Here is a 16,052-nt window from a genome sequence, read left to right on the forward strand (position 1 = left end):
ATCTTTAGCTGGTTACATGAAGTCTGAAGAATTTCTGGTTCGGGTTTGTTTGTTTAGCAGACTTCTGCGCATTTACGTAACTGCTCGTTTAATCACGGCTTGTTTTTGGTGTGTTTGGTGGTTGTAGAAATGGTTTATATGACATTTAGCTGAGATTCTGAGGTTTCTGTGGATACCACACATGTCTGGACTTATATTTCTCAACCCGCGTTATAACCGATTAAACGTGATCTCCTCCTTTTTGCCCCCGGTACTGGGGGCATGGGGCTTAAGCGGTTAACTTAATAACGTGGTTAGCCTACTCAACGTAAATTACACACGAACAACACTAAGCTACTCACGCAGAGAAGAACGGCTGCTGCTGCCATCATCATCCGTCATCATTTCTGCTACACTGGCAGGGCTAGGGGCCAGGACTCTCCTCTTCGGGTTTTTGGGGGATGTTGCTAACTCCGGGTCCAATAACAGGCACCACACCCCCAGTAGATGTGCTCACTGTGAGGTCTTGCAGCAAGCTATCAAATACAGTGCATTTCTCGGCTTTTTAAAAAAAAACCTGTGTCGCCAGGTGTTTCATCAGATTCGAGGTGTTGCCTCCTTTGCACAGTATCACAGTATCAGCATCATAGCACTTGTTGCAGGCTGCTGAGTTTGCATCTTTTGCTGTGAAGTACAGCCAGACTTTTGACCGCTTTGCCTTGTGCATTTTTAATCTGTAGCTCTGCTCTAAAAGAACGTACGTACCTGGGCCCGCCTACTATCCTTTTAAAAGTAAAATTATTGGCTAGAATCCAAAGCGTATCACATCTCAAGAAGAAAAAAAGCACAGAGATAAAGCACCAAAATATGCGCTGCTTTTCAGTCTGGTTACTACCGTTTCTGTCAGAACCGGTGCCATACCGCTACCCATCCCTAGTATTTGGTTCTAAATAATCAAAAATGTGATGTCCACATATGTGGACGCCAAGTCCTAGGAGGTTAAACGAAGCAAAGAAGGTGTTGAGCTTCTCTATAAGTTTGTGGCTTCTGTCGCGGGTTGGGGGCCCCTGTCATTCATAGTTAATGAGAGCTTGGATACCTCTCTACTGTACACCTGGCAGGTGTTGTTGTTGGTGAGAAGGCCCTCTATCCTGTAAGCTTCCTTGGCCTGTTTGGTGCACCTCCTTATGTTGGCGCTGGCAGGGCTATAGAGAGAACTGTCCCTCAGCCTCAAGGCTAACTTACGTGTTCTGTGTTCTGATTAGAGATTGTACTTAATTCATCATCCAAGGTTTGTGGTTAGGAAAAACCTGGATAATTTTGGTAACTGTCACATTCTCTACAGAAGACTTAATGTAGAAAAGGACAGACTGAGTGAAGGTCTACAGTTTTCAAGGAATCTCCATGATAAATTCACTAAGTTTCAGTAAATGGTCACTTTTGCTGCAACTCTGACTCTTCACTGGACCTGGGTTTTGTACCATGGAGCAGGATTTCATGTGATTTAGGTAACTCCAGGGTAACCTTGAGTTTTTTGTAGTACTAAGATGGTTGACTTCTTGTTGGGGTAGCTTACCATGGGAACTTATGATGCTGAACTAAAAGTTCATACACAAGCCTTTACCACTGTTTTCCAAAGAATTAGAAATGTCCAAAAAATGTCCTCAATATTAGCCTTTAAATGCACATAGGATATTTTACTGATATTTAATTTCGCAGTTACAGCTCAATCAGATTATATGAATTTTAAGATTAAATCACAAAACAACTCATAATTTCCTATCTATACTATGCTGTTGCTAAAGATCTCCTACCAGTCCTGAAGATGATTTGAGAGAGGAGAAAGAGTACATCCAGACTGTGGATGTCATCCTCTCCTGGCTGTGCCCAATGAAGTCCAAATGAGGAAATACAATTTTCCAACTACAAACTTTTCTTCAAGATGGTTCATCTGCTTATGACGAGATCTGGAGAATTAAGTTCTTTATTAGTGAAATACAAGTCGTGTCCAAATTCATAGGCTGCATCCTCCTGAGGACCTGGCCTTCGCGGTCTACGTGGGCCGGGTCCTCAGAAGGTCGTGTAGCCCAGAAGTAAACGGCTTTGAAATTGGATAGTCCAGCCTTCTGATTAAGAATAAGAATAAGAATAACTTTATTTATTATTTATCCCGAGGGAAATTCTTTTGTCATGTACATGCTCAAAGCAGCAGGAGAGACAGAGGAACAGATGAATAAGATATAAGATATACAATATGTACAATAAGAATAGTAGTGTACAGTAATATACAGTAGGATAGTGCAAGACATAGTATCGGATAACTCTAACGAAGTAATATACATAACTATATCCTGGTCAATAAATAACTTAACTATCAGTGCAGGCGATTATAGAAAGTGACAAAGTATTGTGCAATAGAATAAAGCGGGTAGCAGCGTATGATGGGGGGATGAAACAAATATTCAATAAGTATTCTTGGGTAATATTGCACGGTCTGGGAGGGAACAGAATAACATTGGTAATCGTCTCAGGAGAATCACCTACAGAGCATTTGCATCACCGCTGTCTCGGTGTAGTTTAATAAACTCGTCCGTCTGCTCCTTGCTATCTAAAATATAAGCACACACTGCCGTAAATTCTCATCCATCTCACACTTCTGTTTAATCAGTTTCCTGTTTGACGTTTATTCAGCTGTGTGAAAACCAAGGAGGGACCCACCCAGGGGATTGATGAAGTTTTATTTTATCTAATCTAATCTAATCTAATCTAATCTAATAACTTTAATCTCAGCCAAACCGATTTACTCACAAACAAATAAAACACTGAAAAAAGCCAAACAATTACATTATTAGATTATCTAAGTGACTTATCTATTACGTTTAACCTGAGTAGCGAAAGTCTGCGATGATCTGAAAATGATGTGCCTGGAGTTGGGCCATTCTCAGTGGCTGTACGTAGTGACCCTCGAGCTCCTGGCTAGCTATCGAGCTGGTGGGAAACAGATTTCTCCGAAAACATCGAAGCACTTTTGCAAATATGCAATATCTTAGAATAGAATAGCCTTTATTGTCATTGTACAGGGTACAACGAAATTGGAGTGCCACTCCCTTGGTGCAAAAATACAATAATAAATATAAATGTAAAATATAAAAGGTACAATAAAACAATCGTAAGTACTCAAACAATAGTAAGTACGATATATATACAGGATAGCAGCATTAATATAATGACAGTATGAATAGCAGCATAATATAATGACAGTGACAGTATGATATAGCTAAGCAGGTTCAATTGTTTTTGTGCTTATTTACAGCGGTGATAGCTCTGGGAAAGAAGCTATCCCTGAATCTGTTTGCCCTGGTTTTATGTGACCTGTACCGTCGGCCTGACGGTAATAGTTCAAACAGTTGGTTGCTGGGGTGAGAATGGTCCTTGATGATATTGCCAGCTCTGCTGAGGTACCGAGAGTTTGCAATGACCTCCAGGCTGGGCAGAGAGCAGCCAGTGATCTTCTGGGCTGTGTTGATGACCCTCTGCAGTACTTTCCTGTCTGCAGCTGAGCACCCTGCATACCATGTTGTTATGCCATACGTTAGGATGCTCTCTATGGTGGCTCTGTAGAATGTCACCAGCAGCCTCTCCTCCAGGTTGTTCCTCCTGAGCACTCTCAGAAAGTGGAGACGCTGCTGGGCCTTTTTTACCACCGCCGTGGTATTTGCAGTCCAGGAGAGATCATCAGAGATCTGCACGCCCAGAAACCTCATGGAGTGTACCCTCTCCACACAGTTCCCGTGAATGTAAAGTGGGGCCCTTCCTGAAGTCCAAGATAAGTTCTTTAGTTTTCGTGGTGTTCAGTTGGAGGTTATTAACTGAACACCACTCAGTCAGTCTGTTGACCTCTTCTCTGTAGTCCGACTCATCCCCCCTTGAGATGAGTCCAACCACTGTGGTGTCATCCGCGAACTTTATGTTGGTGTTTGAGAGATGGGTAGGGGAGCAGTCCGATGTGTAGAGCATAAACAGGAGGGGACTCAATTTCTCAACACATCCTTGTGGAGACACGGTGCTGAGTGTGATGGTGCTGGACAGGTGGGGGCTGAGTCTGACAGACTGTGGTCTATTTGTCAGGAAGTCCTTGATCCAGAGGCAGATGGGGGTGGAGAGTCCCAGGTGAGACAGTTTCTGGACCAGGATCTCTGGGATGATATGATTAAATGCTGAGCTGAAGTCCAGGAAGAGCATTCTCACATAGCTTGCTCGGTGCTCCAGGTGACTCAGCGCAGTGTGGAGCGCTATGGTGATAGCGTCCTCGGTGGATCGATTTGTCCTGTAGGCAAATTGGTGGGGGTCCAAAGTGGGAGGCAGACTGGCCCTGATGTGCTGACAGACCAGTCTCTCAAAGCACTTCATCACTACAGGCGTAAGTGCAACAGGCCTGTAGTCATTTGGGCTGACCACAGCTGTCTTCTTGGCGATGGGGATGATGGTGGAGGTTTTGAGGCAGGGCGGGACGGTGTTTAATGACAAGGAAAGGTTGAAGATTTTAGTGAAGACTCCGGTCAGTTCGTCAGCACATGCTCTGAGAACCTTTCCATGTATTCCATCAGGACCTGCCGCCTTCCTGGGATTCACTGACCTTAGAACACACCTCACTTGATGCTCCCTAAGTGTTAGTGTGCCGGTGCTGGGGGCGGGTGGAAGTGGTGTGACAGCTGAGGGCCTGGTCGTCTCAAAGCGGGCGAAGAAACGATTTAGATCCTCAGCCAGCGAGGCATCAATCCTAGTTTTCGCCTGGTTATTGCTTCTGTAGTTGGTAATGTGATTGATCCCCTGCCACATTTTTCTGGGGTCCTTGTCAGCAAAGTGATCTTCAATCTTTCTCCTATAGGCAGCCTTAGCTTTCCTGATGCCTCTACTCAGGTCTGCCCTGGCCGCCCTATCCGCAGCCCTGTCCCCTGACTTGAAGGCAGTGTTGCGGCTTTTTAGGAGGGATTGCACTTCGCTATTCATCCAGGGTTTTTGATTTGGAAACACCCTGACCCTTTTGTTGACGGTGACATTATCAACACAGTTCCTGATGTACGAGAGTACAGTGTCTGTGTACTCCTGGAGGTTGTGGCTGGAGAATAAATCCCATACAGTAGTTGAGAAGCAGTCCTGCAGTTGAGAGAGGGCTCCTTCAGGCCAGGTTTTTATTGTCTTTGTCTGGGGCTTTGTTTTTTCTCAGCAGGGGGGTGTAGGTGGGGGTGAGGGACATGCAGAGGTGGTCAGATCCAGCCAGGTGGGGGAGGGGTGTCGCTCTGAAAGCATGCCTGATGTTTGAGTAGACATGGTCTAAAGTGTGTTCTCCTCTCGTAGCAAAGTCCACAAACTGGACAAATTTAGGAAGCACAGTCTTTAGGCACGCTTTGTTAAAGTCGCCGGCGACAATAAAAACCCCATCTGGGTGGGCAAGCTGTTGTTTGTTTATGGTGTTGAGCAAGAGGCTGAGAGCCGTGCCAACGTTAGCATCCGGCGGTATATAAACAGCTATCACAGTAACTACTGTAAACTCCCTCGGGATGTAAAAAGTTCTGCACGAGACTGCCAGAACCTCCAAATCAGGAGAACAGTGTGTGTGAATGATCCTGCTGTTACAACACCACTCGTTATGCACGTAAACACATAGCCCCCCTCCTCTGCTTTTACCTGAGTTGCTGTTTCTGTCATGCCGATGTAGCGTGCGGCCTGCTAACTCGACTCCAGCGTCGGGAATCAGTGGGTGAAGCCACAACTCCGTAATAAGAATAATGCTGCAGTTACGTGCAAAGCTCGTGGTGGCTATCTGTAGCTCCAATTCGTCTAATTTGTGGGTGATGGATCTGGCGTTCGACAGGAAAAGGCTCGGAAGTGCTGGCCGGTGTGGTTGTTTGCGTAGCCTAGCATCTGAGCCCGACCGGCATCCCCTCTTCTGCTTTCTCTCCCTCCATCGCCTTCTACGCTTGCTGGGCGGGCAGACCATCCACGGTGACCCTGGCGGTCTCGCTATCTCCTCCAGGATGTTGTGTGTTCGCTGATAGTCGCCAGAAACAGACAAACTATATTTGAAACCCAGGTCAATTAGGTTCTGGCGACTGTAAGAGATGGCGGCGTTGCAAACATTCAAAAATATACACAGTAAAAGTAAAAACGAGCACCAAACTGGAGAGCTAAGAGCCGCTGCACCCGTGCGCGCCGCCATCTTGACATCTTGATAAACCGAGCAGATATTTGAAGTTTACACACCCACATTCTCGCCTGAAAATCTGTTAAAATTTATTTTGTGACCCAGAAAGGTTAATAAGAGTAATTTTAAAACTTAGTAGTGGCCATCATGGAAACTGGAGTTTGGCTGGCCCGCGCTATGAATTCTGGTATATGGTGGGCCACGAAATGGGACAGCCTTCGGCGCGCCGCTATGACGTAATTGGTCTACAAATGTGTCCTCAAGAGGATGCAGCCCATGAATTTGGACACTCCCATAATGTTTTATGCCTGTACAAAACGGTTAGGCTTGTGTATGGGATTTCCCATGTGCCCCGAATGCACCATAGGTGTGCATGTCCACAGCTTCATTTCATGTCTCTTACATGACGCTTCCCCGTTAACCCACTAGATGGCAGGCTTTGCCCAGAGAAGATCAGGAATAAACATACTTTCTGACACGTTGCTACTCAAGCAGTATGTCTGTGAAGGTTCTCAGTCATCCAGGTCATCGTAGTCAAAGGAGTTTGCAAAGAAAAGCGTCTGGACTTCTTTGAGTTGCTTGAAGACGTTTCACCTCTCATCCGAGAAGCTTCTTCAGTTCTAAGGTCAAATGGCCGAGGGTCCCAGATTTAAACCCAGTGGGAGTATCCCCCCAAGGAGGGACAAAGGACCCCCTGGTGATCCTCTAATCACATGCGCCAAGGTGTGAAAGTGGGTGTGGGACCTAATCAGCCAGGGTTTCGGGTGAGCTCATTGTGAAACCTGGCCCCACCCTATCATGTGATTTCCTGAGGTCAGATGGCCCAGGATGTGAGTGGGCGTTAAGGCGTCTGGGGAGCGAACTCAAAACTGGATTATAGATGGCAGACAGTTGGTGTCGTAAACCACCGCCTCTGTTCAAAGATGGTCGCTCAAGATGTTCACATATTGGACAGAGAGGACAGATGGTTTGAAAGAGGAGTGAAAGAGGCCATCTATGTCCACTGTGAGCGACCATCTTTGAACAGAGGCGGTGGTTTACGACACCAACTGTCTGCCATCTATAATCCAGTTTTGAGTTCCCTCCCCAGACGCCTTAACGCCCACTCACATCCTGGGCCATCTGACCTCAGGAAATCACATGATAGGGTGGGGCCAGGTTTCACAATGAGCTCACCCGAAACCCTGGCTGATTAGGTCCCACACCCACTTTCACACCTTGGCGCATGTGATTAGAGGATCACCAGGGGGTCCTTTGTCCCTCCTTGGGGGGATACTCCCACTGGGTTTAAATCTGGGACTCTCGGCCATTTGACCTTAGAACTGAAGAAGCTTCTCGGATGAGAGGTGAAACATCTTCAAGCAACTCAAAGAAGTCCAGACGCTTTTCTTTGCAAACTCCTTTGACTACTCAAGCAGTGGTTTGTCCAGCACTCGACAGGGAAGGTCCATTTCTCTGTGTCTCTGTAAATTCCTGCAGCAGGTGCTCTTGAAAAGGCATAATCTGTAAGTGTGGCAAAACAATTGATTGTTCTTACTTATTAGTACCTTGTTCATTAAAGTAATGAGTTTTTTGTGTGTTTAGCGAGTTTGTTACATGACTAGCATAAGCTAGCTGTTAGTCCTTTGTTTAGCCTGCTAGCATGAAACATACCAGCATGTGGTGTTAGCTGTATTTCTTGACATGCTACGCGAGTGTAGTGTCCATACGGTGTAGTGACTGTTTACATAAGGCAACAATATTTAATGTAATCTTTGTGTATTCGTATGGAAAGTGAATACACTGTATTCTGTTTCTGTTTTTACAGTTTTACAGAAGGAAAAAGAAGGATCAGAAAAGCTCTGAAGAATGCAACACGGTCTCCTGAGTGTTTACTGAAGCCATTTCATGTTTAGCCCTCTGCATAAGTCGGATAGAGACATTCAGCTGAGGGCAGAAGAGACAGTGTGTGCGTTTATAAGACCAAACCACACACACTCACACCCCACACTCTCGCTCACCTGTGGGCCCATTCTTGAAATATAAAGAATGACAACTTTATTCCTGGACTCTGGCCTGTTTATTCCTCTTGCATACGAACATTTACAAGTGTTCTGACCCGACACTCTGAAGCGATTGCTGCCAGCTCAGTTACGTTGAAACCAAGCACACCATTGTTTTTCTTGTGACATTACCAATAAGTTTGATGTGTCACATGGCCCTCTTCCTATTGAAAAAAGCGCAAGTTGTATCCAAGATGGCCGACTTCTAAATGGCCACCATGGTCACCACCCATCTTGAGGAGTTTGCCCCCTCACATATACTAATGTGCCACAAACAGGACTTTGATATCACCAACCATTCTTATTTTATTACGGTGTATCCATATAAATGGCCCACCCTGTAGACTGTATGTATATTATGTACAAAGTGGATATATAATTATATGTACAACACTGTGTATATATCTTTATGGACAGGCATGCAATGTAGTGACAGGGATTGACAAGAAGAATCAGAATCAGAATACTTTATTGATCCCTCGGGGAAATTATTTTTGGTTACAGTGCTCCAGTATAAATAAACAGTAACAAAGACAGACAATACAGTATGTAAGAATAGCACAATATATTCATGCATATGTATATATACATAAAAGTAACTTATTAATAAATAGCTGAAAAAGGAAGAACATGTGCAAAAAGTTTTAGCTATTGCAGTAAACCGTGTGTTAAGTGGAGGAGTTGTACCGGGAGATGGCCACAGGCAGGAATGATTTCCTGTGTCATTCGGTGGTGCTTTTCGGTACTCTCAGTCTCTCACTGAACCTGCTCCTGTGACTGACCAGCATGTCATGGAGTGGGTGGGAGGTGTTATCCAACATTGTCTTTATACTGTTGACCATAATATCCTATTAGAGCGATTAGAACATGCTGTAGGTATTACAGGTACTGCACTGCAGTGGTTTGTATCATATCTATCTAATAGACTCCAATTTGTACATGTAAATGGAGAGTCCTCTTCAGACACTAAGGTCAATTATGGTGTTCCACAGGGTTCAGTGCTAGGACCAATTCTATTTACATTATACATGCTTCCCTTAGGCAGCATCATTAGAAGACATAGCATAAATTTTCACTGCTATGCAGATGACACGCAGCTCTATCTATCCATGAAGCCAGGTAACACAGACCAATTAGTTAAACTGCAGGAATGTCTTAAAGACATAAAGACCTGGATGGCCGCTAACTTTCTGCTTCTTAATTCAGATAAAACTGAGGTTATTGTACTCGGCCCTGAAAATCTTAGAAATATGGTATCTAAGCAGATTCTTACTCTGGATGGCATTACCTTGGCCTCCAGTAATGCTGTGAGAAACCTTGGAGTCATTTTTGACCAGGACATGTCCTTCAATGCACATATTAAACAAATATGTAAGACTGCTTTCTTCCATTTGCGCAACATCTCTAAAATTAGAAATATCCTGTCTCAGAGTGATGCTGAAAAACTAGTTCATGCATTTATTACTTCCAGGCTGGACTACTGTAATTCATTATTATCAGGATGTCCTAAAAACTCGCTGAAAAGTCTTCAGCTAATCCAAAATGCTGCAGCAAGAGTACTGACAGGGACTAGAAAGAGAGAGCATATTTCTCCTGTTTTGGCTTCCCTTCATTGGCTTCCTGTTAAATCCAGAATTGAATTCAAAATCCTGCTCCTCACATACAAGGTCTTAAATAATCAGGCCCCATCTTATCTTAATGACCTTGTAGTACCATATCACCCTATTAGAGCACTTCGCTCTTGCACTGCAGGCCTACTTGCTGTTCCTAGAGTATTTAAAAGTAGAATGGGAGGCAGAGCCTTCAGTTTTCAGGCCCCTCTTCTGTGGAACCAACTTCCAGTTTGGATTCGGGAGACAGACACTATCTCTACTTTCAAGATTAGGCTTAAAACTTTCCTTTTTGCTAAAGCATATAGTTAGGGCTGGACCAGGTGACCCTGAATCCTCCCTTAGTTATGCTGCAATAGACGTAGGCTGCCGGGGATTCCCATGATGCATTGAGTTTTTCCCTTCCAGTCACCTTTCTCACTCACTATGTGCTAATAGACCTCTCTGCATCGAATCATATCTGTTATTAATCTCTGTCTCTCTTCCACAGCATGTCTTTCATCCTGTTTTCCTTCTTTCACCCCAACCGGTCGCAGCAGATGGCCCCGCCCCTCCCTGAGCCTGGTTCTGCCGGAGGTTTCTTCCTGTTAAAAGGGAGTTTTTCCTTCCCACTGTCGCCAAAGTGCTTGCTCATAGGGGGTCATATGATTGTTGGGTTTTTCTCTGTATTTATTATTGTGCGATCTACTGTACAATATAAAGCGCCTTGAGGCGACTTTTGTTGTGATTTGGCGCTATATAAATAAAATTGAATTGAATTGAATTGAATCTTGGACAACATCCGTCTTTTCGACACCACCTTGAGGGAGTCCAGTTCCATCCCCACAACATTACTGGCCTTACGGATCAGTTTATCGAGTCTGTTGGCATCTGCGACCCTCAGCCTGCTCCCCCAGCATGCAACAGCATAGAGGATCACACTGGCCACAACAGACTCATAGAAAATCCTGAGCATTTTCTGGCAGATGTTGAAGGACTTCAGTTGCCTCAAACAACAGAGACGACTCTGGCCCCTTCCTGTAAAGTGCTGTGGTGTTTTTAGCCCAGTCCAGTTTATTGTCAATGTGTACTCCGAGGTATTTATAGTAATCCACAATGTCCACATTGACCCTCTGGATTGAAACAGGGGTCAAGTGTTTCCTGATCTTCCTGAAGTCCACTATCATTTCCTTGGTCTTCGCCACTTTGAGCTGCAGATGATTCTGCTACTGCTACTGGTACTCTGTCTCATCATCCCTGCTGATGCATCCAACCACGGCAGAGTCATCAGATAATTTCTGAAGATGGCAGATCTCTGTGCAGTGGCTGAAGTCTGTGGTGTAGAGGGTGAAGAGGAAGGGGGAGAGGACAGTCCCCTGTGGTGCCCCTGTGTTGCTGATTACCTTGTCAGACACACACTGTGGGAGACCTACATATTGTGGTCTTCCTGTCAGGTAATCAACAATCCAGGACACCAGAGAAGCATCCACCTGCATCGCAGTTAACTTATCACCAAGGAGGGTCAGCCTGATGGTGTTGAAAGCACTGGAAAAGTCAAAAAACATGACCCTCACAGTGCTCGCCGGCTGGTCCAGATGGGTGTAGACACAATTGAGCAGATAGATGATGGCGTCCTCTGTTCTGAGACAAGGCTGATAAGCGAATTGAAGGGGATCCAGATGTGGTCTGACAGTGGGTCCCAGCTGGTCCAGGATGAGCCTTTCCAGGGTCTTCATAATGTGGGAGGTCAGTGCCACGGACCTGTAATCCTGGGGGCCACTGGGACGTGGCGTCTTTGGTATAGGGACGAGGCATGATGTCTTCCACAGTACTGGGACCCTCTGCAGACTCAGACTCAGCATGAACAGTTTATGAAAGACTCCACACAGCTGGGGGGCACAGGCCTCTAGGACACAGGGACTCACTCCGTCTGGTCCAGCAGACTTGCCTGAGTGGAGTCTCCTCATTTACTTCTGAACCTGGTATAGGGCTTTGGAGCGTGATGTCACAGGAGCGGGGCCACACCCCCTCCCGCCATTACAGTAGGCCAAACAAAGCACACGGAAGCGTCAGCTATGGTTCGTACGTGCTGTGTTGCAACGTTAGATCACACGATAGGGAAGGCAAGAAGCTGGAAAATGGGCTCTCTTTTCATCATTTCCCCTCCTGGAGGCAACGGGAGGGATCTCATGTATCCGATATTACTAAACGAAGACGTCAGGCTTGGATTGCAGCGGTCAGACGAGCGGATATCGAGTTCTCTGCCATCCCCAATTTTTTGTTGGTTTGCTCGCAGCATTTTCTTTCCGGTGAGTTCTAAATAAATTCATATCTCTCTTAATAGGCTTTTAGTGTTATTTTGAATGCGCTGAGGTCATAGATAATTAGATAAAACATCCTAATGTGTGATGCTGCAGAACCACGTTGCAGGCAAACCAGCATATGAAATATGAAAGAGAAAAGAAAAGTGTTTATTTTTTTTATTCAAGATCTGTTCACATGTACTTAGCAAGTACATACACATGAAATGCAAACTATTTACATGGCAACGCACAGCTGGCAACCTCTGGCTGTATCTTGGTCATATGGTCAACGTACTCACCAATTGGAGGCTTAAAAACGGCCAAATCTTTTACCCAACCGTTTGTGAATTAGATGTGCGCCTCCAGGAATTTATAATTCCAAAAATGATTCGCCGTGTATGCGCTGACTCCACAGACAAGGTACGCGAAGATATCGGGATAGGACAACGGTGGTAGGCCGTCTGGGTTTCCACTCCACTCCCTTTTTTCATACGGGTCCACATTACCGATGCACGCTATTTTTTCCATGTACCGTCTCTTGGCGTCTGGGCGCAATCGTTCGCGATACAGCCCTTTGTCTTTTGCGCTGATTTTAAGCATGGTTCTGGCAGTCCTGCTATCAACACAGTGTGTTTGTTTTGATTTGTGGGCTTCTGACATGGCACCGCGATCCCACAATGTCAACTCCAAAGCCCTATTGAGTGAAGGTGATGGGTGGGAGGCAACAGTGCTATGTGAAGACAGAGGCTGGCACAGTGGTGTGGCTCTGGATTCAAGGCTGACTACAGGTAAGGTTTTGGGGGTGTGAGCAGACACTGTAGTGTCAAATCTATTGAAAAACAGATTCAACTCGTTAGCTCTACAGGGAGTGCAGAATTATTAGGCAAATGAGTATTTTGTCCACATCATCCTCTTCATGCATGTTGTCTTACTCCAAGCTGTATAGGCTCGAAAGCCTACTACCAATTAAGCATATTAGGTGATGTGCATCTCTGTAATGAGAAGGGGTGTGGTCTAATGACATCAACACCCTATATCAGGTGTGCATAATTATTAGGCCACTTCCTTTCCTTTGGCAAAATGGGTCAAAAGAAGGACTTGACAGGCTCAGAAAAGTCAAAAATAGTGAGATATCTTGCAGAGGGATGCAGCAGTCTTAAAATTGCAAAGCTTCTGAAGCATGATCATCGAACAATCAAGCGTTTCATTCAAAATAGTCAACAGGGTCGCAAGAAGCGTGTGGAAAAACCAAGGCGCAAAATAACTGCCCATGAACTGAGAAAAGTCAAGCGTGCAGCTGCCAAGATGCCACTTGCCACCAGTTTGGCCATATTTCAGAGCTGCAACATCACTGGAGTGCCCAAAAGCACAAGGTGTGCAATACTCAGAGACATGGCCAAGGTAAGAAAGGCTGAAAGACGACCACCACTGAACAAGACACACAAGCTGAAACGTCAAGACTGGGCCAAGAAATATCTCAAGACTGATTTTTCTAAGGTTTTATGGACTGATGAAATGAGAGTGAGTCTTGATGGGCCAGATGGATGGGCCCGTGGCTGGATTGGTAAAGGGCAGAGAGCTCCAGTCCGACTCAGACGCCAGCAAGGTGGAGGTGGAGTACTGGTTTGGGCTGGTATCATCAAAGATGAGCTTGTGGGGCCTTTTCGGGTTGAGGATAGAGTCAAGCTCAACTCCCAGTCCTACTGCCAGTTTCTGGAAGACACCTTCTTCAAGCAGTGGTACAGGAAGAAGTCTGCATCCTTCAAGAAAAACATGATTTTCATGCAGGACAATGCTCCATCACACGCGTCCAAGTACTCCACAGCGTCGCTGGCAAGAAAGGGTATAAAAGAAGAAAAACTAATGACATGGCCTCCTTGTTCACCTGATCTGAACCCCATTGACAACCTGTGGTCCATCATCAAATGTGAGATTTACAAGGAGGGAAAACAGTACACCTCTCTGAACAGTGTCTGGGAGGCTGTGGTTGCTGCTGCACGCAATGTTGATGGTGAACAGATCAAAACACTGACAGAATCCATGGATGGCAGGCTTTTGAGTGTCCTTGCAAAGAAAGGTGGCTATATTGGTCGCTGATTTGTTTTTGTTTTGTTTTTGAATGTCACAAATGTATATTTGTGAATGTGGAGATGTTATATTGGTTTCACTGGTAAAAATAAATAATTGAAATGGGTATATATTTGTTTTTTGTTAAGTTGCCTAATAATTATGCACAGTAATAGTCACCTGCACACACAGATATCCCCCTAAAATAGCTAAAACTAAAAACAAACTAAAAACTACTTCCAAAAACATTCAGCTTTGATATTAATGAGTTTTTTGGGTTCATTGAGAACATGGTTGTTGTTCAATAATAAAATTATTCCTCAAAAATACAACTTGCCTAATAATTCTGCACTCCCTGTATTCTCACCTCCCTCAGCTCCCCTGCTGTTGGTTGGCCTGAATCCAGTGATGGTCTTCATGCCCCTCCACACCTCTCTCATGCTGTTCTGCTGGAGTTTCCACTCCAGCTTCCTCCTGTAATTGTCCTTAGCCTCTCTGATCTTGTCCTTTAGTAACACCTGGACCTTCCTCACCTTCTCTTTATTGCCCCCTCTGAAAGCCCCCTTCTTGTCGTTGAGGAGAGCTTTCATGTCCTTAGTCACCCACGGCTTGTTATTTGGGTAACAATGAACAGTCTGAGCTGGTACAATGGAGTCGGTGCATAAAGTTATGTAGTCTGTGATACACTCAGTAAGCCCATTGATATCCTCGGCATGAGGCTCACAGAGTGTTTCCCAGTCAGTCACCTCGAAACAGCCCTGTAGTTCCGCTAAGGCCTCCTCTGACCATCTCCTAATGCTCCTCGTGGTCACAGGTTCCCTCCTCAGAATTGGCACATAGCGTGGGGTGAGGTAAATCAGGTTATGATCTGACCTTCCAAGTGGGGGGAGGGAGGAGGAGCTGTATGCATCCTTGATATTAGCATACAGTAGGTCTAAAATTTTCTCTCCCCTGGTGGGACAGTCCACATATTGTCTGAATGTTGGTAGTGTATTGTCCAGTGATACATGGTTGAAGTCACCCGAGATCACAATAAAGGCACTCGGGTGCCGCGGTCCCGTTCCTTGATAAAAGTAATAGTTCCCGGCCACCAGAAGAACAAAAACTCTCTCAATCCACATGATTGAATGAAAGATAATAAACCGATGAAAGTAAAAGTAAGAAAAAAAAATACGTAAGAAAAAAAGCTAAACGAACGAGAAAAAGCAGGAGCAACTGTAACAGGCTGCACGCTGGTTGGCGCATGCGCACATTTAAGGTAGAGAGAAGTATATAAGTATTATTATTATGTAGTATATAAAAATATTGCATATGAGAAATATTGCACATAGAAACTACCATGGTGTATTGTAGGCTGCAGGTACTTTTTATACAGTTTTGAAGCAAATGAAAGGAAAGACCTTCTGAATCTCTCCTGTTTGGGGTTTGGGGGAGGGTGTGTTTGCACAACAAAAGCAGGAGAATAATGGAGCTGAAGGCCTGTGAAAATCTCAGCAGGGTGCTAGGAGGTGTTAGGTTAAGGGAATTTACTCAAATTTGCACAGGGTTAGTAAATCTAGTAGTAGGAATTGCACCAGGTAAAAAAAGGGTCAGAAATTCTAGAAAGAAATGTTTGTTGTTTAAAAAGATTTAATTTGCTTTTGTAGTTGAAATTAGAAGTTTTACAGCACTGGACTTTTGTGTCAACCAGCAAACTGCTTCACAGAAAAGATGACCCTCATAAGGCTGTACAGTTTATGTACTGTGACAATAACAAAAGATTATTATGGCTATCTTCTCCCAACACCTTTGTGGCAGTCCACAGCAAATCTTATCTGTTCAATCCAAGTCCACTCTGTCCCTCGGCCTCCTGTTCCTTTTCCTGAAA

The sequence above is a fragment of the Oreochromis niloticus genome, linkage group LG3, assembly GCF_001858045.2.
Source record: "Oreochromis niloticus isolate F11D_XX linkage group LG3, O_niloticus_UMD_NMBU, whole genome shotgun sequence".
Classification (NCBI taxonomy): domain Eukaryota; kingdom Metazoa; phylum Chordata; class Actinopteri; order Cichliformes; family Cichlidae; genus Oreochromis; species Oreochromis niloticus.